The sequence below is a fragment of the Sarcophilus harrisii genome, chromosome 4 (assembly GCF_902635505.1).
Source record: "Sarcophilus harrisii chromosome 4, mSarHar1.11, whole genome shotgun sequence".
NCBI classification, from domain to species: domain Eukaryota; kingdom Metazoa; phylum Chordata; class Mammalia; order Dasyuromorphia; family Dasyuridae; genus Sarcophilus; species Sarcophilus harrisii.
The window spans coordinates 279,851,896-279,879,632 of record NC_045429.1 but is presented as its reverse complement, the minus strand read 5'-3'; the positions used below and the strand labels follow the sequence as shown (position 1 = coordinate 279,879,632).

Here is a 27,737-nt window from a genome sequence, read left to right as displayed (position 1 = left end):
AACAAGAAAGTTCACTTATATAAAGAAAAATGTATTTAATTTTTAAATCTGATATTGAGAACACTATGATTTCTCTTTAATTCATACAAATTAAATTTTATTTTAATTTTTGGGGTGTTTTCTGTTGAAGTGAGGAGAGTGACCTATATCCTTATCCTATTTATTGCCACCACAAACCTTCTGGGACTCCTCCCTTACTCATTCACCCCTACAACACAACTCTCAATAAATATCAGTATAGCTATCCCCCTTTGAATGGGCACTGTAGTATATAAAAGGTAAATTGGAAGGCCCCGTAGTTAGATATGTCGGAAGTGGGATATGAATCCACAACCCACCCTTGGTTTACAGAGACAGCTTAGTGACCACAATGGATAGAGCTGGACCTTGAGTCAGGAAGAACTAAGTTTAGTCAGCCTCAGAGGTTTACTAGCTGTGTGTGATCTGAGGCAAGTCACTTAAATTTTCTCCGTTTCAATTTCCTCATCTGTAAAATGGAAATACAATAATATGTACCTCCCAGGGTTGCTTAGAGGATTAAATTAAAAAAAAATTTTTTTTTGTGAAACATTATGTAAGTCTTAGGACTTACAAACACCAGCAATTATTATTATTCACTATCACTTGTGATAGCTGTCATTTTTGTAATTTTGTAATTTTTGTAAATCTTTGTAACTGAAAGATATGTTCAATCTTAAATGATTATTCCACTATTAGAGGAAGAAATGTAGATGATGATTATATTGGCTATTAAATTGAGCTGCAAGTCCTTAATTTGTTTTTTAGTAGATTTTTAAAATTGATTATATCGATTGCATTTCTTTTTGAACTGACTCGGTGAAAAAGCAGAAAATTCCAGCTCTGCTACTGTCTGATCTTACATTGTATATAATCTTAAGTTTTGAATGGAATAGAAGAAGGGCTTCTTTCTTTTGCATTATTTCTACTGATGATTTAATTTATACACTTGTTTGTAGTTTAAAACATTTAAATCTTATTTTTTTTGTAAAAAATGTAGCTTGAAAATGGCCGATATTCTACAGCAGTGATATAGGTCAACTTTCAATTTATTACATCAAGAGAAAATTAAAGTGAGCAATATTATACAGTGAATGGAAAATCAATCCATCAATTAATTCACTGCTCAAAAAGCATTTAGTTTTAAATCTAATTTAAATTTAGATTTCTATTCGTTGAAATAATAATGAAATTCAAGAAATGACATTTATGAATCACTTAACAAAAAAAGCGCAAAAAATTAGTCTCAGCGCTCAAGATTCCGGGCTCACATTTTAATAGGGGAGAGAAATAACTAGGTATGTACACAATAGATGGAAGAGTACCTCAAAAGGAAATCACTAGTTGTTGGAGGAGTGGGAAGGGCCCACAGAAGAGGAGTCTTGCAGGAAGCCCAAAAACCAACAAGAGCATCCCTGGCAGGGGACAGCGGTCTAAGCCCGGGAAGATGGGAGAGGGGCTGGTCTGTGAAAGGCATAGCCAATAGTATATAAAGGGAAGGAGAGGATAACTGAGATGAAATAGATTTTTTAAAAAAACAACGTCAATTTCAGAGCTCCCAGAAATGGGAGCCACAGACCACAAGAAGGTGAATTTCTTCCCTCTATGAAATTTCAAGTTGTAAACAAAAGCCCTTCCCAGCATTCTTAGCTCGCGAGGACTTTTACTTTGACACACGTCTGTGACTCAGCCGTCTGGCTTTAAGCTAGGGGCGGGGAGGGTGGCCACTGCAGCATAAACAGCGGGGACTGGGGCGCCGGACCGGGGCGCAGCCTTTTCCTCTTTTAAAGGGCGATTCCCGGTGCCCAGAATGACGGAGCGGCCAGGGGCCCGGCAGTGAAAAGTAAGTCACTGTCGGAGGGCGGCGGAGGGCGGGGAGGGGCCGGGAAGTTTCCTATTGTGCGCTCCCTCGCGGAGTCTTGCTGCGCGGTTCCGCCGGGGGACGGGGGCGCGGGGCAGAAGCGGAAAACCGAGCTGCGGTGCGAGGCTGGGCTCGCCCGGGCGCCTCGGAAGAGATGCTGATCAGGAACGCGAGAGCCCGACCCGCGCGCGCGGGGAGCTCTGAACAGGAAATCTAAGCAGAATATCGTTCGTATGCGGCGAAACTTCCTCGTGAGCCGCTGCTTAGCTGTAGGGGAAATGATGAGAAGTCACCGGAGTTTTACCTTTTGTTGTTTCCTTGGGTCCTGAGACATTGTATATGCACGGACGGATCTGATGAGGAGCCAGACTGCGTATCGGGGGGCCTCTAGTTCGCCGGACCCTCCCCTATCGGTAGCCCCCTTCTCGCCACCCCACCCCGCCCCCAGCTCCCACACCTTACTGACCTGTATCACCGAAGCCCCCAAGACGGGACTTCTAAAGTAGTTTTCTTTTAAACTTAAAAAACCAACTCTCCCCCCCCCTTTTTTTTTTTTAATTTTCATTGAAAATTTGTTATTTTCAGGTTAGCAAGGCCCGACTCTGCTTAGATCTCAAGTATTTTAGGTTTTGAGATTGCCTAGGTTAAATGATGCCATGGCTGTATATAATAGAAGGGGATTTGACAAATCCCCCTTGACAAAGAGCATAAATAAGATGACAGGCAGGAATGCTTAATCTGCGGATGAAAACAAACTTTTAAGTGCCTTATTTGCACTAATTTATTATATAAAACTACTATAGATACATTATGCACGTAGGAAATTAATTGTAAAGAGGGATAGGGACTGGACCCACGGGGACTCCCTTGGCAATTTCAGTACAATTTATAGTCCTAGTTATCTAAAGCGTGTAAAAGTTAAGTGACTTACTGATGGTCAGACAGAAGTACTGAGGTAGAACATGAAACCAGGCCTTTTTACTTTTGAGTCTAGTTTTCTATTCATTGTGGTCACTCTGTAATTATAAATAGTACAAAAAAAAAAAGAGGAATACCTAAAAGACCAAGTATTGCTAGGAAGCCGGTCTGGCTTTGATGTTTCTGGGGGCAAAGTTCACTTCTGGATTTTTAGGAGAATGGCTTGGAAGAATAAAGCATTCATGATGTGTTTCTAACCTTTATTTTCCTCGTCTCTTTGGAGCTTGATTAGAAGTCTTGACCCTCAAAAAGAAAAGGAAGTGGGATGGCCAGAGAAAAGGGGGGGGGGTCAGTACTCTCACGTACTTAAGGTATCCCCTGTTTTTCAGAGATGTTTGCCAGCAAATCCGACTTCTTAAAGCTCCTGCCAGAATTATCTCTGCTTTATACTATGTCTGATGCTAGACTGGGCACTCCCATATCCCCTAATCATTCTCATTTTAAGATCAAAGCTTAACCTTTAAACATAATTGATGATATCTGCCATCTCTGTTAGGATCTCTTTCTCTGTTACTGATCTCTCCAGTCTCAGTTTGGCCATTTTCTGTCATTCCTATAGTTAAGGGACTTGGGTTCAAATCCCATTTCTGACACTTAGCAGTTTCCTCATGTGAATGCTTCCAGCTCTAGATCTGTCATTCATCATTTTCAATTCCATTTCTTTGTCTCTGTCCTGCATTATTTCTGTAACCCCGAGCCTCATGATTTCTCTATCCTCTCCCATCCTCCGCCTGCATTTTGTTCTAAGGATGATTGCAGTTAGAGAAGTTTGGAAATATTTTTTGTCAGCATTATTAAAATATCACATACATTTGCAGTTCTAGACCCCAAGAAAAACATATCAGAGAACAGCTAAGCTGATTAAAGGTACTTTTGTTTGAGGATAGACTTAAAAATAGAATCCTACAGGCTAAAATGATCAATTATAAATTCATGAAGCACATATTTTGTTCACCACATCTTGAGATACTCAATAAGGAACCAGTCCCTTGAAGCTTGAAATCAACAGATTAAGGAAAAAAAAATTTAAGTTTAGATAAATTCATGGATTGTAGATTCAAGTTATTAAAGAATTTTTGTGTGGTATTCTTAACTTTTATGTTTGATATTATACAAAATCCATGCCCTATCCAAAAATGTCACTTTGTACCTCTTAACAGAAATTGAACATTCAACTAAACTATTAGTATAGTAGTATATTTCCCCCCCCCCCAAAAAAAAGAGTGGGTCTCCTGATCTTCTTATGCTCATGGGTAGTCCCACCCTGATTGGCAAAGGAGCTTTGACTTGCTCCTTTTCCAATTCGGGCTGGTTTATCCTTCCTTAGTCAACTGACTGGTTCCTCACCACTGAGAGCTCACATATTAAAACTGACTTTAGTGTGGACATCTGATCAGCATCACTGCAGCTCAGAACTCCCAAACTCAAGAGATCCACCTGTCTCAGCTTCATAGCAGAGATTATGAGTGTATACCACTATACCCAGCTGGTATGGCATTTCTTTTCTTTTTTTTTAAATTTTATTTTTTACTTTAGCTTTTTATATACAAAACATATGCATGAGTAATTTTTCAGCATTGACCCTTGCAAAACCTTCTGTTCCAACTTTCCCCTCCTTCCCTCCACCCTTTCCCCTAGATGGTAGGTCGTCCCATACATGTTAAATATGTTAAAGTATGTGTGAAATACAATATATGTATACATATTTATACAGCTATCTTGTTGCACAGGAAAGATTGGATTTAGAAATAATGTAAAAATAACCTGAGAAGAAAAAAACAAAAATGCAAGCAAACAGTAACAGAAAGAATGGAAATGTTATGTTGTGGTCCATACTCATTTCCCAATGTTGGTTTCTCTGGGGTAGCTGCCATTAGAAATCAATTGGAACTGATTTGGATCCTCTCATTGTTGAAGATAGGCCACTTCCATCAGAATTGACCATCATGTAATATTGTTGTTGAAGTGTATAATGATCTCCTGTTTCTGCTCATTTCACTCAGCATCAGTTCATGTATGTCTCTCCAAACCTCTCTGTATTTATTCTGCTGGTCATTTCTTACAGAACAATAATATTCCATAACATTCATATATCACAATTTATTCAGCCATTCTCTGATTTATGGGCTTCCCTTCAATTTCCAGTTTCTAGCCACTACAAAAAGGGCTGCCACAAACATTTTTGTACATATGGGTTGGTATGGCATTTCTTAAAAGATTGTGGAATGATGGAGAGAAGGGCTCCCTTCTTAAAGGGAGGCTGTCTTGTGACTTTCTTTTCTTGGAGACTAAGAGTTCATAGCTAGCTATTATGCAATAACATATCATTCCTAAAATCTTAAGAGATGAAAGAGATGTCAGGATCATTTCAGAGGATCCATATGTGAACAATTCACAACACAATACATCTGACATCCAGTCTACTTGAATAGTGACACAGACTTCCAAAGTAGCCCATGCTAGTTTGGGATAGCTTTCATTGTTGAGAAATCTTACCTTATATTAAATCTAATTTCCCATCATTCTTCATTCTGGCTTCTAGAACCAAGTAGAATAAATCAAACACTTCTCACAAATGACATGTGAATTATTGAAGATTAATTTTGCAAAACTTAAAAGTGCTATCTGAATGCTATTAGCTCCTGTTAAGAACAGCTATCTTTCTATTACTCTTCCCCTCTGCCTGCCCCACCCCAATCTTTTTTCTTCCAAGTTAAACCTCTTCCCAAGTTCTTTCAACTGATTCTCATTTGACATGATCATCATCCTCACTGCCCATCTCGAACAGAATAGAGGAGGTACACTGACTCATACCTATAGTAAGAGGCATCTAGGTGGTACAGTATCTAGAAGTCAGAACTTGGGGTCAGGAAGGCCTGAGTTTAAATCCAGCAAGTCACTTACCTTCTGTCTGCCTCAGTTTCCTTATCTGTAAATTGGGGATCTAAATATCTCTTTTACCGACTGCTTCTAAGGATCAGACATAATATTTGTAAAGCTAGGGGGTAACTGGGTGGTACAATGGATAGAACACTGGACTTAGAATTAGAAAGACTCATTTTCCTGACTTCAAATACAGTCTCAGATACTTATTAGTTGTGTTAACCCTAGGCAAGTTACTTCACCCCATTTGTCTCAGTTTCCTCATCTGTAAAATGAATTGGAGAAAAAAATGGTAAAACATTCTAGGATCTATGCCAACACCCCCTTCAAAATGGGTCACAGAGGGTTGGATACAACTTAAACAACTCAAAGACAAACAAAATTGCAAATCTAAAAGTTATACATAAATGTTAGTTAATATTAAATTGGTAAGATTAATTTTGATCCTTGTTCCAGGAAACAAGTGGAGGAATGATATGCAACAGAATAAAATATAATCAGGACACTTATTTTTTTCCAAACCAACTGCACAGTATAGAAGGTAGTACTTTTCTTACAATGTTGTGAGTATTAAATGAATTAACATATGTAGGATGCTTTGCAAACCTTAAAGTCTTATATAAATGTTATTATTATGAGTACCCTTTCCAAGATTTGGTGTCCAAGATGGAATTAAATACTCTAAGCAGGATGGACAACAATTGTGCAGTTATCCCTAGCTCTGGATAGTATCTGGCACATAATGGGTGCTAAATAAATGCTTGTTGGTTGATTGACAGTCTGTCTCTCAATTCAGTCTGAGATTGCATCATTAGATTCTAGCTGTCATAACACATGTTGACTTTTTGAGTTTGTATTTCTCTAATTCCTTTTCCCCCTCTAGATCCTTTGCAGATGAATTTCCTGCCTTTTCCATCTTCGATTTATGTAAATGATTAGTTGTGCCCAAATCTTAAATTTCATCTAACTAGTTGCAGCCCAATGTTCTAACCTATTAAGAATTATTTAAAAGTCTCAATATATCTAGCATGTTCACTATCTCTTAAAGGTTTGTGTCATCTATAAGTTTGATGTAGCCTGGCCATCTATGCCTTTCACTAACAAAAGTGTTAAACACCACAGATTGCTAGAGCATTAAACTAGAAACCAATGTATGCATCTTCTGTTTCCTTTCTAATAGTTTTACTTTTCACAAATGTCAGTTTGAGAGACTTCTGTAATAGCATATTCTAACAATGTTTCTGTGCTTAATTTGTTAGTTTTTTTTTTTTTTTTTTTTTTTACTTGACATAGGGAGGGGGATTGGGCTTGTGATAGCATTGACAAAGGAAACTCCTATAGTGAAGGGCTTCCTTTACCGAAGCAGGTTGGTGCCTTTTCTTCTCTTCTTTTCTGTTTTCTTGTCTTTCTTTTCTTGACACCTCTCCCCTCTTTCCTTTCCTTTCTTTCTCTCTTCCCTCTTCTCTCTATTCTTCTGTTCCTCTCTTTTCCTCTTCTCTCTTTCCTCCTTTATTTTTCCCCTCTCCTCTTCTCTACATTCTTTTGCTCCTTTCACTTATTCTTCCCGCCCATTCCTTCTCTTCCCTCTTCTCCCTTTCCTTTCTTCTCCAGTCCTCTTCCCATTACTTACACCTCTGAGGGTCACAAAGTCAGGAGGAAGTGAAAGCAGGATTTACAGACTTCAAGGTCAGTCATCTATCTACTGTACCACTTAGTATTTCTCTTCAACTGTTCTGTACTCCTCACCTTTAATTCATTGGAGCTGCCCTTTGCCACCACTTTAGTCTAAATTAGGTTACTGAATGATATTTTCACACATATAATTTACAGGATCATAGATGTAGAGCTGAGCTCATCCAGTCTACCCCCTTTAATTTAGAGATAAGGAAATGGATGGGAATGTAAATCTGGGGATTTTAGAGGATTACAAACATCATGTCCACAGTATGATATAACACAAAAAAGCAAGTTTCCAGAAGCCCTACAAATAGCAGATACCAGAGGTAGGATTTGAACTCAGATCCTCTGACCATATAACCAGTGCTCTTTCTACTGTATAATGCTGTTTCACTGTGTTTCTTTTCACATAATCTATACTTCAGATTTTCAGTTAATTGTGACTGGTTTTCTTATTAGTTAGTCTAAATTAGTGAAGTTTGATGTGTGAATGCTTTTTTTTTTTTTAAACAAATTTACTAATTTACTAAATTAGTGAAGAATTTTAGGGATAATGTTAGACTTAGCAGATCTGTAAATTCAGATGTCTCCTATCATTTCCCAGTGTTAGACTCTATCTATTATCAGGCTATTTGAAGTTAGGGAATTGATGGGAGGATGATCAATCAGTCAGTCAATAAACATTACTAAGCACTACTAATACCAGAGATTGTGAAGCACTTATGATACCAAAAGAAAAAAAAAAAAGGATCAAAAGACAGCCTCTGTCGTGAAGGAACTTACAAATTAATTAGGAAGATAACATTCAGAACAAATATTTACAAAGCAAGATGCTGTTACAGGATAAATAGGAAATTAACAGAAAGAAGATAGTAGAATTAAGAGGGCAGTTAAGTGGTACAGTAGAGTGCCACTGAGTCTACAGTCAGGAATAAGTTAAAATCTGGCCTCAGATACTTATTAGCTATGTGACCCTAGGCAAGTCACATAAGCCAGTTTGTCTCAGTTTTCTCATCTATAAAATGGGCTGTAGAAGGAAATGGCAAATTGATGGGTATCTTTTGCCAAGAAAACCTCAAATGGGATTACAAAAAGTCAGACACAACTGAAATGACTGAACGGCACTACAGGGGAAGTTTACAGTAAAATATGAGATTTTGGTTGGGATTTAAAAGAAGCCAGGGAGGTTAATAGTTAAAGCAGAGGAGAAGCAGCCAGAGGAAATGTTTGGAGATGAAGGTTAGATGATTTAGGGAAATTATTATGTATTTCTAGTGGCAAGGAAAAGAAACATTTTTTATTAGAGGAAATTCCAAATAGTATCTTAATCAAAGTCACTTATATATACATTATCTATGTGTATTACATGTACATTAAAATCATACTTAATGAATAGAAATCTTTTAAAATTACCTCCTCCCCTTATATGTCAAGTAGCCTTTTTTAGCATGGGACTGCACATTTGGTACTGCTAGCAAATACACACAAATGGCCTTGGCACCTTTACAGAGGAAATGTTTCCTGGAAGCATATATAATCCTCCTCCTAGCACCCAAGGCACCCGCAGCTCCAGCCTCAGTGGCCTGGCTGGCTGACAATACTCCTGTCCACAGTTCAGCCTGCATTGCCACCCTGACCTCATTGACAGGTTAGAACCATCACCAGGTTTTCTTCCAACTAAAGAAGAGATAATATATTTCTTTGAGCTGCTTTCCAAGTAAAAAACAGCTCTCAGGTTGCTCAAAAATAATAGATGAGTTAAGGCAGGTATAGTGAAAAGATATTGGTAACTCTCTGCAAAATGAGTTCCTTGCCATAGTGAGCCATTTAAGTTAGAGGCAAGTCAGGTAAACCATTTGCAGAGGATTGAAAAATATAAGAGCTTCTCACAGCTATTTCAGGAAACAAACAGCAAGGCTTGGCACACTAGCATCAAGCATAAGCATCTTCAGTGTATTTCAGGCCACTGGGAATGATCAGGTGGCTTCCTGTGGACATGGTCCAAGGGTTATAGGCTCATCCCTTAAGTCATAGAAACAGAATTTATGGTATCTGTAAGGGAACTGAAGAAGCAAAATATGTTTTCCTTTCAAACATTGGTTTTAAAGCCTTCCAGAGAAGATAATTTTCCCATATTGGGCAATTCATTTCTCTAGAAATTCCTCATATTGCTTTATTTCCTACATTTTGTCTTTAGCTACAAAGGGGGAAAAAAAAAGACCATCTTAATCTTCTGCTTCTTAAGTCTCTCTTCAGCTTTGTCTAAGAGGAAGCATTCCAGTGCTTCTAATCTCTTGTTATTGCCTGTCTTTAACCCTTTAAACATCATTTTGGGTTTTTTGCATCATCTAATAATAATAGCCAGTATTTATATAATGCTTTAGGGTTTTTGAAGTACTTTATAAATATTATCTCATTTGAGCTTCACAAGAATTCTAGGAGGTAGATGCTATTGTTAGATCCATTTTACAGAAGAGAAAACTGACGTAGACAGAGTTTAAGAGACTTACCCAGGGTGACTCTGCTAGTAAGTATCTGAGTAGGATTTTCACTTGTCTCCCTGACTTCCATTCCAGTGTGTTCTATTCACTGTGCCTTCTAAGTGCCTCCCAAATTCTTAGGATCATTTTTGTTGTGGGATATAGCTTTTGTGGTTAGGACATAGTTAGTGCTTAATAAATACAGATTGGTTGATGCCTGCCATATATCCTGGTACTTTTAATCTGATTAGGGCTGAATAATAAGGAGATTATTTAACTGTTTCTACAATCCATACTCCTTTTAATGCTTCCCAAATAACATTTGTTTCATTAATTACAATATTACCTTGTTTTGGGGTGGCAAGGTTTTAGGACCTTGGATTTTTTTTCATACCAAATAGAATCCTATTTGTAAAATGCTTAGTCCAGTGCCTGACACATAGTAGGTGCTTACTGCCTTCCCTGCTCCTTTATATGTAGACAGACAGTTGCTCTCCATTTTGTACAATATTTGCTGTTCAATGCAGAGTCAGTTCCAACTCTTTGTGACCTCATTTGGAGTTTTCTTGGCAGAGATACTACAGTGGTTTGCTATTTCCTTCTCTAGCTCATTTTACACATGAGGAAACTGAGGCAAACAGGTTGAAGTTACTTGCCCAAGGTCACATATCTTGTAATTGTCTGAGGTCCGATTTGATCTTAAAGCCTGAATCTGAAGTTAGTGCTGTCTGGCTCTGGTATTGTTTAAAGAAGGAGGTAGGAAGCAAAATTGGTTGTACAAGGCTTCTGTTTCCCTTGTCTGCTGCTCTTTATCTTTGTTATCAGAGTCATCGTTTTCATCAGAGATAAAAATAAAGAGCAGGAAATACTTGGAAGTAAAAATGCCCAGCCTATATAATGCGATTGCTAGCATTCACTACTCAGATTTTAGTGATTATTCAACCTAACCACCATTTGCACTTAAAAAATAGAATTTTATGGATATCTTTGATTTTTGCATCTCTTACATTTACCTGTGTATTCCTCTCTTACATCCTCTCAGAGAATAATTCTACAACAAATAAGGGGGGATTAAAAAAAAAAAGAAGAAGAAATAGAGGAAAAATAAGATCAATGCATTGAAAAAAAACCTCAAGTTATATATAATATTTCACATCCATGGGTCTTTCCTCTAATACTGCAAAAGAAGGGGGACCTAGGGTGAGGTAAGCATCTTTTCATATCTCTTCTTTGGGATTGTATTTGTTTATTAGAATTTCTTAATAGTTACCTTCTATTGTCTTGGCTTTGCTTATTTCACTCTATATCAGTTCATGTTACTCTTTCCATGTTTGTCTGATTTCATCATGTCCATCATTTCCTTCATTTCAGTATTATTTTATTACATCCATGTACCACAATTTGTTTAGCTTTCCTCAGTCAATAGGAATCTACTTTGTTTCCAGTACTTTGCTGCTACAAAAAAAATGATGCTATAAATATGTTGATGTATGTGGCACTTTTTTGGTGTCAATGACCTGCTTGTTGTATACGCCTACTGATAGAATCTCTACCTTCTGTACATTTTTGGCTGAATTTTCATGATCTTTAAGAGTGAAACAGCTATTTATTTTCGTCTAGAAAATAAGCTTTCAAATTTTTAATTTTAAATTCAATTCCAATTCAAATAATTTTTTAAAAATTATCTTCCCCAAGCGCAAGAAGAGAAAGATAAAGGGAGACCAGAATTCATGTGAAAAAGAGGTGTATGTTTTTAATGTACAACAAATTCAACATGACTTAAACAATGTGACTTAAGATTTCACGGGACTAGGTAGCCCCTGTATAATCTGACTTGATCTTGTGTTATCTGGAGTTTTGTGCTCATTTCTGTTTACTGCATTTTAGGGCTACTATGTGCCAAGCACTGTGCTTGGAGATATGGGTTACAAAAGATTTTGGCCATATGTGTATCCCACAAGAGAGAGAAAAACCTGAGTTCAAAGTCAGCCTCAGACACCATACTAGCTGTGTGACCCTAGGCAAGTCACTTAATCCATTTTCCTTAAGACACTGGAAAAGGAAATGGTGAACCACTCTAGTATCTTTGCCAAGAAAACTCTATGGATTGTATTAGTATTCTGTGATCCATGAAGAATTAGTCTTGACTGAATAGCAATTCATTACAAATGTGTCCACTACTATAGTAATTGTTGATTCTTCCCACATTGCTAGCACAATACCTGACACACAGTGGACACTTAATAATGCTTTCTTTCTTTCTTTTTTCCTTCCTTCCTTCCTTCCCTCCATCCCTCCTCTCTTGTTCTCCTTCCTTCCTACTTTCAGTCACTTTTTCCTTTCTTTCTCCCTTCCTCCTTTCTTCCTTCTTTTTTTCTTCCTACCTTCCTTCTTACCTTCATTCCTTCCTTCTTCCCTCCCTCCCTCCTTTTCTTCCTTTGTTCTTCCTTCAGAGTCCATGTGTATTTGTGGATGATTTCAGGTTTATGGGAGAAATGTTTCACAGTTACTGTTATTAATATGCTTGGGTAGCAACTTATTTCTCACAAAAGGTTTGCTTACAGAAGGAAAGAATATATTCCCCTCATTTAAGTTCTGGATTTCCATTTTCAGAGTGTTTTTGGCCAGACACTGGTTGGACTTTTAGTTGAGAAGGGAGAAGCAGTGTAGTGTACTGGATAAAGAGTTGATCCCTAAATCAGAAAGACCTGGATTCCAAGTTTTACCTTTAACTTGTACTGGCCATGTGGCTCTGTGTTCTGGACATCTCAGTGCTCTGGACAGGGAACTCCAAGACTTTAAGTTGGTCAGTCAGTAAGCATTTATTGACCACTTACTGTTTGCATCAAAGAAACAAAGAAAAGCAAAGACAGTCTGGATCTCAGAGAGCTCACAGACTAATAAGGGAAACAACATGAAGACAACTATGCATGATCAAACTATATATAAGATAAATTTAAAATAATCAACAGAGGGAAGACACTAGAATTAGGGGAATCAAGAAAGACTTTATGTAGAAAGTTGGATTTTAGCTGGAATTTGAAGGAAGCCAGAGAAACTAGGAGGTGGAAATATGAAGAGAGACTTCTAGGCATGAAGGCCAGCTGGTGAAAATGTCTGGAGCTGGGAAATAGAGTGTCCAGTTTGAGGAACAGCCAGGAGGCCAGTTGTTATTGAGGATGGGATGTAAGGGATAAGAGGTCTGGAAAAGGTAGGGTGAAGCAGTTTGTGAATGGCTTGGAACTCCAGACAGGATTTTTGTGTTTGATCCTAGAGGAGAAATGTTGTCAGTGAAGTTTATTGAATAAGGATGGGTGATATGGTCAGATCTGTACTTTAGAAAGATGGATTTGACAGTTAAATGGAAGATGGACAGGAAGCAGGAAAACTAAACAGCAGGCAATTGTAGTTATAGGCAGGAAGTGATAAGAAGGACAGCATGACAGGAGAGAAACTGCAGATCTGCTTTGGCAAGAAAGAATTTCCTCACTGGGATTACCTTTTATCAAAGAAAGCACAAGTCCAGACCAGAAAAAAATTAAGTATGACCTATGATCCCTTCTATGAAATTTGTGCTCCAGTAGACCTGCGATCTTATCAATTTAACATTTAACAATTAAGTCAAATCCCAGCTCATCTGTGTTATCTTCAGCAATTCTTATTCATGCCCATTTATAGATCCTGTACAGAAAGATCTGCCCACTTCCCAGACCTTTTATATTTTTTCTCAATAATATTTTATTTTTTTTCCAAATACATGTAAAGACAGTTTTCAACATTCATTTTTGTAAGACTTTGTGTTTAAAATTTTTCTCCCTCCTTCCCTTATCTCTCCTTCCCTAAGATAGAAAGAAATCTGATACAGTTTTAATATGTGCAATTTTTAAAAACATATTTCCGTATTTCATGGGCCTTTTAATAGTTTATGGATATTTGTGTAACACTCGGGATATCCATCTAGAGGCAGCTTTGTGGCACAGTAGATAGAATGCTAGAGTGGGAAGACCATAACCAACAAACTGCCTCATACTTCCTAATTATAGGACCTAAAACAAGTCTTAATTTGTCTGTCTCAATTTCCTCATCTGTAAAATGGGAGTAGTATTATCACTTAGTTCCCAGGTCTGATGTGACTATCGAATGAGATAAGATTGGTAAAGTGCTTTAAACTTTATAATTTAAGGCTGCATAAATTTAGGCTGTATAAATAAATGCCAGCTATTTTTATTCTGCCCTACCTCCTAACCTTATACATTTAATGTTTGCAAATCCTTTTCTTCACAGCTGTTCTATTCTCTAGAAAGTAAGAGTATCATTATCCCCATTTAACAGATGGGATAATTAAAAAGTTAAGTGGGTTCTTGTTGCTGACACAATGAGTGAGTTTCTGAGGCAGGATTTAGGCCCATATTTTTTCCCCACAGATTCTGCTACTCCATGTTACTTATTAAGGAAAAGCAAAATTTGTACCTTTGAAAATTATGCCCTTGCACTGTGGAAAAAAGACATGCTATTTTAGAAATCTATTGTGTGACTAAAATGTCGGCCTCATTCTTTTCTCTTAGAGAGACTTTCTGGCCAACCATCTGCAAGACCCACAAGCCAGGTTACACGAACTAACAGCCTGGCTAAAAGCAAGCTGATGATGCTACAAACTTGACCTTTTCATTATGGAAATCCAAGAAATGTACAATAATCAGCTTTTCTTGTATGGCAGAATAGTACCCATTATACCTAAATCTTCCCTTGCTGCATAGCTACATAAGAAATTTACCATTTCCTGGGAAAACTAAAAATGATTCTAGTAAGTAGGATCCTTGGTATGCTAATAAATCTTTTTTCCTTTGGTCTGGCTCTCCTCTTTTCACCTTTCCTCTCCTTGTCTCTCTCTCAGCTCTTCTATAAAGCTGTTTCTCTGGACATAGACTGATTCATCCTGAAAGTTAAGTGAAACATGGGCATCCATAAAGTATTCATATTCCTTGGACACCTCATCTTCTGCCCAGTGGGCTTGTTTCTAAAACATTTTTTGGGCCTTTGTCCTATTTGTAATAGGTATAACTGTAAGAATCTGAGTCAGTAATGGCCAAATGAAGATTCCTTTCATCAATACAAATTAATTCACCTTAGAGGTTGCCTAGAAGATTTCCATTCTCATTATTGGTACCTGAAGGTAGACCAAATGAGGTGAAAACAGAAAAATATCATCTCTTAGCCTTAAGGATTCCCTTGAAAAAGTCTAAGACTGAATTGCTCAAAATTTGGATGTCCAAAATTATACCCTTGACATAATTGTTGCCCATTGCTCAAAATGAAGGCAAGAGAAAAAGTAGATCCACATCAAACCCAATCTGAGACTCCAATTTTAAAAATTCATTTCTGAATGAGTAGTATAAAGCCAGTCCAATTTACTGCCTCCCAACCTTTGCATTTCTTCTATTTCCTTCTTACTCCCCTCTCTTCCTTTGTATTCCTATTCTGGACACCTCAAAGAACTTTCTTCATCTGTGATCTCCTCTACCCAATCTTACTACCTATGCCCCTTCCCTTCAACTTCAACCTTGCCTCATTCTTCCGTGATACCTATCCCCCTAACTCGTCCCCTAGCAGTTTCTCCATCCATGCTGCTAACATTGACCAGTTTGATCCTGCCTCTTGAGACTTAAACTTTCATAACCCTCCAAATGTTTTTCCATAGACTTTAGAATAGGAAAAGGTCATGGGAATGAGGTTGGAAAATTTTAAAATAATCTTTCCTCAACTTCAAAAACAGAATTTAAGATCTAGCTCTCAATGACACTTCCTGTTTCTTCCTTCTTGCCAAAAACACATTTTTCTCTCCCCAAGATTGCCAAGTAGTGTCCAATGTGCATAGATTGAAGCTCTTAGGTAGACGAACCTTCATGTTTTCCTTGGACAGCAGCTGATAATGTTAATTATAGAAGTCTTCTCCCAACTCTATTTGAGGATCTTGTAAATTTAGGAGGAAGCTCAGGGATCTTGTGGAACTCCACTAGCCCACTTAGTGGGATGTAAATGTCTTCTCTGATATGTCCTCCTCTGCCAAGGGATTTATTAGCACACTATGGAAGTTATTCACTATTATTCACTGCAAAGAGCTTTAGCTCACAGTAAATGGTACTTGATTATGTAAATATAGTAGGGCAAGATTTAAGTTAGATAGCAAATTGGCAGTATTCTACAGTCCTCTACAGCAAAAAAAGGGACTCCTATTCACAATATGAATGCCAGTGAAACAGATGACCTGACCCATTGCTGGGACCCATTGCCACAGATGCTGGCTGCTAACAATATCTTTCGTTGTTGCATTTCCAGGTTCCTCCAGTTTCTAATACCATCCCTCTAAGATTGCCTTTTCTGAATGTTGTTTAGTTGTTTAAATTGGTCCTGACTCTTCATGACTTCCATTTGGAATTTTCTTTGCAGAGATCCTAGAGTGGTTTGCCATTTCCTTCCCATCTCATTTTACAAATGAGGAAACTGAAACAACAGGGTGAAGTGATTTGCCCAGAGTCACACAGGTGGCCTTGCAAGCCAGGCCTTCCTGACTCCAGGCCCATTGTACCACCTAGTTGCCCCAGAGAGATTCTAAAAACAAGTAAAATTCAACATAAGAGTAACAAAACTATTTCCTTCTATATCTCAGTATTCAGTCTCAAAGAACATGGCAGAGTAGACAACTGCTCTGAGTTACTACTTTGAGAGTCTTGTCATTTTGTAGAGCAGATATGGAAGAACAAGGGATCTTTTGTTCTTGAACCTCACCTCCTCAGGAATTCTGTTTCCTTTATAGCTGTTGTTCTTGAGGCCATCCATCTCCCCTCCCCAAATTGTGTTACCTACTACCCTGTACACATTGAACATCTGGACCTTTTCTCTTGGCAACACCTGTGTTAATACTGTGGCCCAAAGTGCTGCAGAATTAAGTGAGCTCATCTCACCTCATTATTACCTTTTCACTTCCTCTTACATTTAATAAACTCATTTCCTTTCTAAACATAGTAGCCTATTCTGTTCAATCAAGATGGACATCTCTAGGCTAGACTAATTTTCAGGGCTTGAGAATGGTTGTTACCCCCAAATCCTTGATCTTTGACTTGTATTTGTGACCCATCAGACAAACTAAATGTACAAAGCAAGGATAGCATCATGACTAATGAAAGAATAATTTGCCTAGGGATTTGTCAAATAGCTACGTTTATCATCCAGAGTTGCATTTCTTGCAAAAAATATATGTGGTTAAAGGAAAAAAGCTTAAAGTAGCATTCTGAGGAGACCTAATCTCTTATTCCATGCATTCAAAAATAGATTTCATAGAACTCTTCCCTTTTCTGGGATTTAAATATTGCCTGATGATGGGCTTTCAGTGTAGTGGATAGGAGATAGCTATTCTACTTGGGGAGGAAACTGTAAAAACAAAAGAGAGAGTTATACACACACACACACACACACACAGAATATTCAGATTTGGCCTTCCAATATGATTGAGTCAATTCAAGGGAAGTACTTCACTTCTAAAATCAACCATCAGTTAGCAAAAACCCTTGGAGTCTTCCAAATTTCATAACCCCAGAATATCTCTAAGGTTAAGTAGAAAGAATCTAGACATAAAATGAGACATAGGGAAGTTATATCCCCTGTCCCAGTAATCATGCATCTTATGAATGTAACCAGGAGGAAATTCAGTCACTACCCTTAATAAGAGAAATTTGGGGCATCCCATAACAATGGAACTCAGGCAATTAACCAATGAAAGTACAGCATTCTCTAACCTCCATAAAAACAAAAACAAAAACAAAAATGTATGGGCTGATCCAGATAACCTTCCTTGTCCCATTATCCAGCCAAGGGACAGAGTATATATATACATTTGTCCACTGAAAAAAGTATAGCATATCTCCCTAGAGATTTGTAACCCAAATAGCCTTAAAGTTGAGAAGACTACATTGGATCCAAGCTAGTCACACCTACAAAGATGGAGCAGTTGATTTTCAGGATCTGAGAATTGAGAATCTGACTTTCTAGAGTTGAACTGTCTGCATAATTGTAGGATTTATTCTTAAAACTAGACTTCTTATGGGGAACATTTTCATCCTGGAGCATTTTCCCAGGGAGTTTTAATAATCCTAAGTAGCAGGATTTTTTTTTTCACATATGATAATTCAGAGCCTAATCTGTAAATGTCATGCTGCTGGAGCACATGTTCTTTCCATAAATCCTAGGTGGTTCTCCACTAATGTCCCCATCTCCAAATGAGGATGTCTCTGAATCATATGGTTTTCAAACAATCTCTCTAAATTCAAGACCAGATCTCAACAATCTACTAGAAGACCTTTCTCTTCACAACTCTCACCATATGATCATTTTTAAGGTGAATATTAAAAAGAGAGATTATGAAGGAAAAGACATACCATATTAAAATGATAACTTCATTCTTTTCCCTTGGAGGGGCTTTCCAGCTTACCAAGTCACAGGAACCAACAGCCTGATTGAGTAAGATGGAAACACAAAAAACTGTTGAGTCTCCCATTATAGGTCAAGCCAACTAATTAGCTTTCTTGTATGGCAGAACAATACTCCATAATCCAGTTAAATGCTATAGAATGCTGCTTTTTGACTGTATAATCTAGACCTTGCCCTATGTAGGGCATGCCCATATATAGGCAACATGGGTTCCGTTTCAGTAAGTGGAAGCTTATGTCCTACTCTTCTCAAAGGGAGCTAATGGATAATATTTAGACTGCAAGAAAGCCTTTGATAAAGTCATAGAGGGAAAGCTATTTTTAAAATATGTATTATTAGAAGCTTGGGGAAAATATTTCAACAGGGATAAAATTGGTTTAAATGCAATAAAGGATGGTCAGAGGGAAAAGAAACACTTTTCTAAGGATGTCACAGCTGAATTTATTTAAGATTTTCCCAGAGTGATTTGAAGGATGGCATAGAGAAATTTGTAGGTCTGCAGATGTTGTGACACCTAACACTTTATGACTCTATTTGGGGTTTTCTTGGCAAATATAATGGAATGGTTTGCTATTTCCTTCTCCAGCTCATTTTACAGATGAGGAAACTGAGGCAAACAAGGTAGTGACTTGCCCAAGGTCACATAGTCTGTGAATGCCTTAAGTAAGATTTGAACTCAGATCTTCTTGACTTCAAGTCTGGAATTGTATGCACTGTACACCTACCTGTCCCAAACTGCTAAAGCAATTTCTCAAAGCACTGTGAAATAGACAGAGAAATTAGCAGGTAATGTTCTTTATGGACAAATATAAAGAAAATTGCTAAGATGACAAGAAAAGATAATGATAAAAGGATAATCAGGCTGATTTTAGAAATCTGGAAAGATTTACATGAACTGATGCTGAGTGCAGCAAGCCAAACAAGGAAAACATTGTACAGCAACAAGATTGTATAATGATCAATTATGATAGACTTGGTTCTTCTCAACAATTCAGTCATCCAGGGCAATTCCAATAAACTTTGGATAGAAAACGCCATCTGCCTCCAGAGACAGACCTATGGAGACTGAATGTGATCAAAGCACATTATTTTCAGATTTTTTTCTCATAGTTTTTCCCTTTTGTTCTGATTTTTGTCTCCTAACCTGACTCATATGGAAATATGTAAAAAATGAACATAAAAAAATTTTTAAAGAAAATTAACCCATCATGATTTATTTTTCTTTAAATTATTATTATTATTATTATTTTTACTAATCTATCCTTCTGTTATCCATTTCCCCATTAAAGAAATTTTAGTTTAAAAATTCTTAATACAAAAATATATATTTTGGTTAAAAACAAATTCTCACATTGGTTGGCTCTAATAGTGTATGTTTCTTTCTGTATTTTAAATTTATCTTCTCTCTGGCAGGAGATGAATGGTATGTTGCATTTATATTCTTTTGAACTTATGGTTCATAATGGCATAGGACAGATCAGAAGCTTTCAAAATTTTTCTTTATAATTTTGTTCTTATTGTATGATTTGTTTTCCTGTGTCTGCTCACATTGCTCTGCATCAGTTCATGAAGATTTTCCTAGTTTTCTTTGAAACTGCTGATTTTGCCCTTTCTTATGACACAATAATATTCCATTACATTTATGTTGGACAATTTTTTTAACTCTTCCCCAGTAGGAGTTTCCCGATTTCCAATTTTTGGTTACCATGAAAAGAAAATATTTCTGTACATTTAGAAGATCCTTTCCATTTTTCTTTGATTTCTTTGGGATCTCATAGTGGTATGGCTGGATCAAAAGGTATTCCCAAAATGGTTAATGCCTTTTCTGCACTCCAAATTGTTTACCAAAATATCTACATCACCTTCACCAACAATACACTAGTGTGCCTGTTTTTTCACAGTTCTGCCCATATTTGTCATTTTCCTTTTTTGCCATTTTTGCTAAACTGATGAGTGTGAGGACTTCAAAGTTGCTTTAATTTGTATTATCATTATCATCATCATCATCATCATTATTATTATTAGTAGTAGTAATAGTAGTAGTTGTTGTTGTTGTTGTTGTTGTAGTAGTATTAGTAATGTAAGAGCATTTTTTCTTAGGCTTATTAATAACCATGCCATGCTTCTAATATGGTGGACTTAGCCATCAAAGCCCAGGTACCAAATCTCAGGCTCATTTTAGACTTATCCTTGAAAACAGTGTATGTTCCAAAAGAATGACATAATTCAGCTTGTCATCAAGAATCAAATCTGAAACAAAACTGAATGTGTTATTAATCTTGATTACAAAATCATAGTACTTGTATACCTAGAATACTGAATGTAATTCTAGTTGCCTGTTAAAAAAAAAAAAAAAAAAAAGCTAAGTCTAGGAACAAGAATAAAAAAAAAGTGTTTTCCATATGTAGGCAGATTGAAAGAATAAGGGACTTCAGAAATGATGAAAGCTGAGGAGAGAGATATGATTAAGGTTTATAGAATCCAAATTTGTGTGAAAGGAAGCATACATCCTTTTCACAAAATTCTTTGTGAAAAGAAAACTTTTGGGAAGGTTGTTCAGGGACAGATTTCACAGTGGGAAATTTATAAAACTATTACAGTGACAAGGTTTTACAGGGCATCTAGGTGGCACAGTGGATAGCGTGCCAAACTGGAATCAGAAAGACTTCTAGTCTTTCTTCAGGTTTCCTGAATTCAAATGCAGCCTCAGATACTTACTAACTGTGTGACCCTGGGCAAATCACTTAACCCTGCTTACCTCAGTTTAGTCATCTGTCAGATGAACTAGAGAAGGAAATGACAAGCCACTCCATTATTTTCTGACAAAGAGTGAGACTGACAGGGCTAAACAAGAAAAAACAGAGTTTTACAGGTTGATAATCTTAAAAATTCAAATTTAGGGGGCAGCTAGGTGGCACAGTAGATAACTAACCCTAAAGTCAGCAGGACCTGAGTTCAAATCTGGCCTCGGACACAACACTTTCTAGCTCTAGACCTTGGGCAAGTCACTTAACCCCAGTTAACTCAGCAAAATTAATAAATAAAATAAAAAAAAATTCAAATTTAGGTAAATTTCTAAGTCAACAAATTTGTATTATATTCCTGTATATAGAGATGTTGTGTAGCATGGTGAATAGAAAGCCAGACTTGAAATCACTAACACATAGATTACAGTTTAGCTTCTGATACATCTTGGCTCTGGGACTCTGGATACCCTAGGCAATTCACTAATACTGTAGGTTGCAGAAAAGGTGCTGCCTTGAATAGGAGAAGGAGTTTTCTTAATGGGAAGCTCTTTTTGTTGAGGTTGGGAAGGGACCCAAAAGGTTGGGGGTCACAGACCAGTGTCATGAGATATCTCAAAAGAACATGCAGGCTTGTACCCATATTCAAGTCAAGGGCAAAGTTTATTGTAATTGTAATACCATTTGAAGCAGGCTAAATTCCAAAAAAACTTAGCAAAGCACCAGAAGCAAAGAGACACATTTATCCAGTTCTTCATGTCATTGATATGCTAATTTTATGACCTAGTGGAAGAACTGAGGAGTGATCTCAGGAATTTGGTTATCGCTGACCAGCAGATCTAGGACTAAGGCCAGAAGACTTTAGAATCATTGACAGACACATTATTAGAACAATAGTCAGAGGCCTCAGGATCCCTAATATATCTTCCCTAAATCTAAAGGAAGAAATATTATTATATTCGTAGGCCAGAGGACTTTTATAACCATTGACAGACAGATTGCCAGAACAATAGCATAGCATTCAAGACTGGGGGTGGGCTTTGGCATCACAGATTACAAAGCCAGAAAACTTTAGAATCATGAACAGATTGTTAGGATAGATGCCCCTCCCCCAAGGTCAGGGTGACCTCCTTAGTGCTGGCTCCCCTGGAAGCTATATTATTTCCCCTCTTAAGCAGTTTGAACCCCAAATTGATTTGGTCCAAATGAACGGAGGTCTCATTTTCTGGAGCTGCTTCAAGCTGACAAGGAGTGTAGAGCTGTCCCTGCCCAGTGACTTTTGGACTGAAGAGGGGAGGCAAGATGGCAACTGCAGAATCAGTTAGCCAGTGGTATTCGGGGTGAACAAATAGTTGGAAGTTCAAAGCTTGGAGCCTGGAGGAGGAAACAAATCTTACAAGGAGGTTAAAAATACAGGGGCCAAATATAGGCAAAAAAGAATTAAAAGTTGGTATGAAGGTAACTAGAGACAGTAACCAGGAACCCCACTCAGAGGAAGACTGGGGGGGGAGGGGAGGTAGACAAAGCTGTCATGAATATCTCTCATCCAGACAGCTTTTCCTAGGATAAATACCAAGAAATGTTTTCTCCCAAATCTCCTCTTTTGTCTCCTTGATGGGGTGGATGCAGTGTTTGAAGCAGGAGCATTATACACAGTGAAAGTAGCACTCAGGTGACTTAGGAAGCAAGCACGGTAATGATTAAAAGGTGTTAAGCATTCAGTAGAGAGGATGACAGGTTCTAGTTGGAGACATTCCTTTTAACAGATCCCTCAGAAACATTGAAGTAGAATGGAAAACTCATCCTACAAAGAAAAGTATATCCCTTAGGTGCATCAATGGTACCTGAGGTCAAGTTTCGTGGTAGCTTTCTAGTTAGTTGTCCCCAAGGATAATTATAATTATATGATATTATACCAATAGGAATGTTAGTTCTCAGGAGGTAATGGAGGAGCTTCAAGGAAGGTAGTATAGAAGCACCATGAGTGAGTCTGCCAGAATAGTTTGGAATGGATATCTCACAATTATTTCTAGGGATGGTCCATAGTCATAATTACAGTGAGCCCTTGACCTTGACAGGTTGCTGAGGTGAAATTGCAGCAAAAGTGAGAGGGGTTGGATTCACTTGCTCCAGTAGTATTAGTGTCCCAACATCTAGGATGTAAATGACGAGGAATAAGGGTACAGATAAAGAAGTTGGACAGAAATGGGTGGGGTTTGTTCTCTCCAAAGGGTTAGTTCTGAGCAAAGGAATTCGCTAAATCCAAAGGCTGTGGTAAAAAAGCTTTATTGTTAAAGAAACAACAAGAGGGATTCTCTTGGTGGGCATATCATTCTCAAGAAAGAAGTGATCTACAAAGAGTCATTTTCTGAAGACCCATTTTATGAATGAGTCTAAGGGAAATCTCAGGTAAATGTGAAATCATTCCTAGAGTTGTGACTTCCCCCAAAAAAGCTTATCTTCCTCTGAAAGGATGCAAGATCACTTGGATTTGTAGATTAAAGGAGACATTTTTTGGTGATTTTACATAATTTTACAGGGCTCACTCAGATCAAACAGAATTTACTCTCATCATAAACATGGCCATTATGGGTCACAGTGACAGTTTCTGTATTTGTGATATAGGTGTTGAGATGTATAGGTAAGAGATTCTTTATAACAAGAAAACAGGGGATAGGTTAAAAGGTTATTCCCCTGGGTGGGGGATTGCTAGTACAAATGGGATGGCACCCAGGGTGGGGATGGTGACATTTGGGAATGGGGCCTTTGCAAATAATGCATCAGGTCCCATCTGTGGGTTGCCTTGAGGATGCTGAGGGCTCACCCAACAATCCTGAATGTCCCCATTGCCCATGGAGTTCCCTAGTCTGACTAAAGACTAAGGAGTTATCTCCCATTGGTGAAGGCCCACAGAGTGATACGAGGAGAACTGGAGAGAAAATACTAGGAGCAAAGCTCTCATCCTTGGAGTGTTGTTAAAGGTATATCTGGAAAAAGTAGAAAATAAGAAGAAAGGAAGGAAGGAAGGAAGGAAGGAAGGAAGGAAGGAAGGAAGAAGAGAAAGAAAAAAGAGAAGAAGAAAGAAAGAAAGAAGGAGGAGGGAAGGAAGGAAGGAGGGAAGGAAGGAAGAGAGAAAGAAAGAAAAAAAGCAAAGAAAGCTAAAGTGAAGGCGAGAAGATCACAGGAAATTTCACTCTTCTCTATCCAGTATGTTTCCAGTGTTTCAGGAGTCCTGCAGAAAAGTAGTTTCAGGTCCTCTATTGGTCAGTAATGTCTGAGGGAGAAGAAGTAACAAAAATAGCACTTTTAATTCTAGAAACATGAATCCAGCTGGGAGGAAACCTTCGAGTTTGAAGTTGGTGTAATCAGAATAACCTTATATGGTCCTTCCTAATGGGAGATTCTTCACCCAATTCTCTGGAGTCTCCCATCACAGTTTAAGTAAGGACTCACTTGAGGATGTGACTCATTTTCTCCACCTTCCCAGAAAACGGAGGCCGCCAGGCAGAATGGAGATGATAAATAATCTTGGGTACCTCAGCCACCTTTTAAGTTATTAGAGAAGAGAAGGCTGGGCCATTGTCGCCCTGCAGAATTCTGGGCAGGCCAGAAGAAGTTCCCACTGACTGGCCTCTGGGATTAGAAGCGGGCCTGAGGTGTTGAAGCCACCCAGAAGGAGAAAAGATGTACCCCATTTCTTCCCCAAGGGCTTGTTCCTGCAGTGTATGTGAAGAGTCAGGGATCTGGGGAATGAAAGGTGCCAAGGTCAGGGGCAAATTGGCAGCTGAATCTGCAAGCCTGTTTCTCTTGATCTGAAGTGAATCTCCATTCTGGTTTCCCTCACAAAACATAACAGAAACTTCCCTAGGTTCGTAGACAGCTTGCAACAATTGTAGAATTTCCTCTGCATATTTAATGGGGGAATTATTTATTTTTGCTGTCAAAAGTCCCTTTTCTTTCCATATAGCTCCATGAGCATGCAAAACATGTCAGTATAGATGTTCACATTCATTTCTTTTTTTTTTTTTTTTTTTTTTTAATTTAATAGCCTTTAATTTACAGGATATATATACATGGGTAACTTTACAGCATTAACAATTGCCAAACCTCTTGTTCCAATTTTTCACCTCTTACCCCACCCCCCCCACCCCCTCCCCTAAATGGCAGGATGACCAGTAGATGTTAAATATATTAAAATATAACTTAGATACACAATAAGTATACATGACCACAACATTATTTTGCTGTACAAAAAGAATCAGACTCTGAATTATTGTACAATTAGCTTGTGAAGGAAATCAAAGATGCAGGTGTGCATAAATATAGGGACTGGGAATTCAATGTAGTGGTTTTTAGTCATCTCCCAGAGTTCTTTTTCTGGGTATAGCTAGTTCAGTTCATTACTGCTCCATTAGAAATGATTTGGTTGATCTCGTTGCTGAGGATGGCCTGATCCATCAGGACTGGTCATCATCTAGTATTGTTGTTGAAGTATATAATGATCTCCTGGTCCTGCTCATTTCACTTAGCATCAGTTCGTGTAAGTCTCTCCAGGCCTTTCTGAAATCATCCTGTTGGTCATTTCTTACAGAACAGTAATATTCCATAATTTTCATATACCACAATTTATTCAGCCATTCTCCAACTGATGGACATCCATTCAGTTTCCAGTTTCTAGCCACTACAAAAAGGGCTGCCACAAACATTCGTGCACATACAGGTCCCTTTCCCTTCTTTATAATCTCTTTGGGATATAATCCCAGTAGTAACACTGCTGGATCAAAGGGTATGCACAGTTTGATAACTTTTTGAGCATAGTTCCAAACTACTCTCCAAAATGGTTGGATTCGTTCACAACTCCACCAACAATGAATCAATGTCCCAGTTTTCCCACATCCCCTCCAACAATCATCATTATTTTTTCCTGTCATCTTAGCCAATCTGACAGGTGTGTAGTGGTATCTTAGAGTTGTCTTAATTTGCATTTCTCTGATTAATAATGACTTGGAGCATCTTTTCATATGACTAGAAATAGTTTCAATTTCTTCATCTGAGAATTGTCTGTTCATATCCTTTGACCATTTTTCAATTGGAGAATGGCTTGATTTTTTATAAATTAGAGTTAATTCTCTATATATTTTGGAAATGAGGCCTTTATCAGAACCTTTGACTGTAAAAATATTTTCCCAGTTTATTGCTTCCCTTCTAATCTTGTCTGCATTAGTTTTGTTTGTACAAAAACTTTTCAGTTTGGTATAATCGAAATTTTCTATTTTGTGATCAGTAATGATCTCTAGTTCTGCTTTGGTCATAAAGACCTTCCCCTTCCACAGGTCTGAGAGGTAAACTATCCTATGTTCCTCTAATTTATTAATAATTTCATTCTTTATGCCTAGGTCATGAACCCATTTTGACCTTATCTTGGTGTACGGCGTTAAGTATGGATCAATGCCTAGTTTCTGCCATATTAGTTTCCAATTTTCCCAGCAATTTTTATCAAACAGTAAGTTCTTATCCCAAAAGCTGGGATCTTTGGGTTTGTCAAAGACTAGGTTGCTATATTTGTTGACTGTTTTATCCCTTGAACCTAATCTATTCCACTGATCAACTAATCTATTCCTTAGCCAATACCAAATAGTTTTGGTAACTGCTGCTCTATAGTATAGTTTTAGATCTGGTACAGCTAAGCCACCATCATTTGATTTTTTTTTCATTAATTCCCTTGAAATTCTTGACCTTTTGTTTTTCCATATGAACTTTGTTGTTATTTTTTCTAGGTCATTAAAATAGTTTTTTGGGAGTCTGATTGGTATAGCGCTAAATAAATAGATTAGTTTAGGTAATATTGTCATCTTTATTATATTTGCTCGCCCTATCCAGGAGCATTTAATATTTTTCCAATTGGTTAGATCAGATTTAATTTGTGTTAAAAGTGGTCTGTAATTTTGCTCATAAAGTTTCTGATTTTCCCTTGGCAGATAGATTCCTAAATATTTTATATTATCAGTAGTTACTTTAAATGGAATTTCTCTTTGTAACTCTGACTGTTGGATCACATTCATTTCTTTCCCCAATTCTAAAACTCTGTGAGGGCAAAAATGCTCTGAACCTAGTGAGGGGTTAGAACCTCCAATGGTTGGCCTAGGGTGAGCTTAGAGGCTTACTCACTTAGAAGGGCTAAGGCAGGAGGGTCACCCCAAAGACACCAAGTTTCTTCAAGAAATAAGCAAGAGGTCTGGGATAAAGTTCCAGCGACTGAGTAGAGACTCCTAGAACCTGACCCTGCTTTCAGTTTTCAGGTCTTAAAACCTTGGCCAAATTAGGGCTTCCATTTGAGGGCAATTGTGTCAGGGCCTTGAATAGAAACCTAGAGGGGCTTGGCAATAACTAAAGTTAGGGATAAAATTCAGCCATTCACAGGAAAGTACACAGCTTTTCTTTGAGGAAGGTTCAGGGAATGATTAATAGACTGATAGTCAATGTGGAACTGATAGGCAAATAAACTTCATAGCCTTGGATGAGAGAAGGGGGCCTGGAAGTTAGGGGTTTGTATGGCTGCAGCCACAGAAGTCTCTTGGGTTGGGCTGCAGATCAAGATACCACCCAGATAGT

General features: G+C 37.8%; 1 protein-coding gene across 2 annotated transcripts in view; it reads left to right on the top strand.

Moving 5' to 3' along the window:
- The first annotated feature begins 1,705 nt into the window (after window positions 1–1,705).
- Window positions 1,706–27,737, top strand: part of KCTD20 (potassium channel tetramerization domain containing 20) — a 76,401-nt gene continuing 50,369 nt past the window's right edge. The window contains exon 1 of one of the 2 annotated variants that reach the window (XM_031964975.1): window positions 1,706–1,861. The gene's annotated coding sequence lies outside the window, so the exon portion shown is untranslated. Of the gene's footprint in view, window positions 1,862–1,960; window positions 2,293–27,737 lie in introns of those variants that run through there. The other variant, XM_031964976.1, reaches the window with a different exon arrangement.